Below are 740 nucleotides of genomic sequence, written 5' to 3' on the forward strand. Positions count from 1 at the left end.
CTCTTTACAACCTTGGAGAATTTCCTCAGTAAAGACATCGTTAGCATACGCTACATAATTATTCTCGTATTTTTCTCGTGTTTGCAGACTCAATCAGCTCAATCGAGTGAAATTTCATCTGTTGCAGTGTTCCAACAAACCCCGAGAGTCTTGACTAGTGTATCTGCTATTCGGGTTGGTCCAACAGAGAACTTGATAAAAGATTCATCTTCTTCCTCGACTACTGCATTTGCCTTTTCAGTTTTCGTTTGCGCTAGACTTTCCTCCTTGTTGGTGATGAGCTGAAGCAGTTCACTAGAATTTGAGTTCCACTTACATAAGTTAAAGGCTCCTTTGGCCATCAGTTCCTATGAATCCCGCCTTGTAACGTTCAAATCCTTCTTGAACGTTGTCAGCACCGGTCAAAAGGTCATCGACATAAAGTGATTTCTTTATCAACTCAACTAACTCCGCACATAAAACTCTATGGGCATCCAAGTGATGTGTCAAAGTGGCTCCTTGAATGGATGGTGAAGGCCTCAGCCCAAACTCGCAATTAAATGCCCTCTGAACATAAGGGTCCTTCAACCATAGGAACCGAAGCTTGTTTCTCTGATTTTCTTGTATGCCAATCAAAACTATCCGCCAGAATCGCCTCGAATCGTTTCACCACTGACCAAATTCCATTAATAGTCTGATCCAATAAGGATATCAATGTCTCCGCAACTGTCATCCAAACTATCCGCTCCAAATGGCGGTAA

This window comes from Porites lutea, chromosome 3 (genome assembly GCF_958299795.1).
Source record: "Porites lutea chromosome 3, jaPorLute2.1, whole genome shotgun sequence".
Lineage (NCBI taxonomy): Eukaryota > Metazoa > Cnidaria > Anthozoa > Scleractinia > Poritidae > Porites > Porites lutea.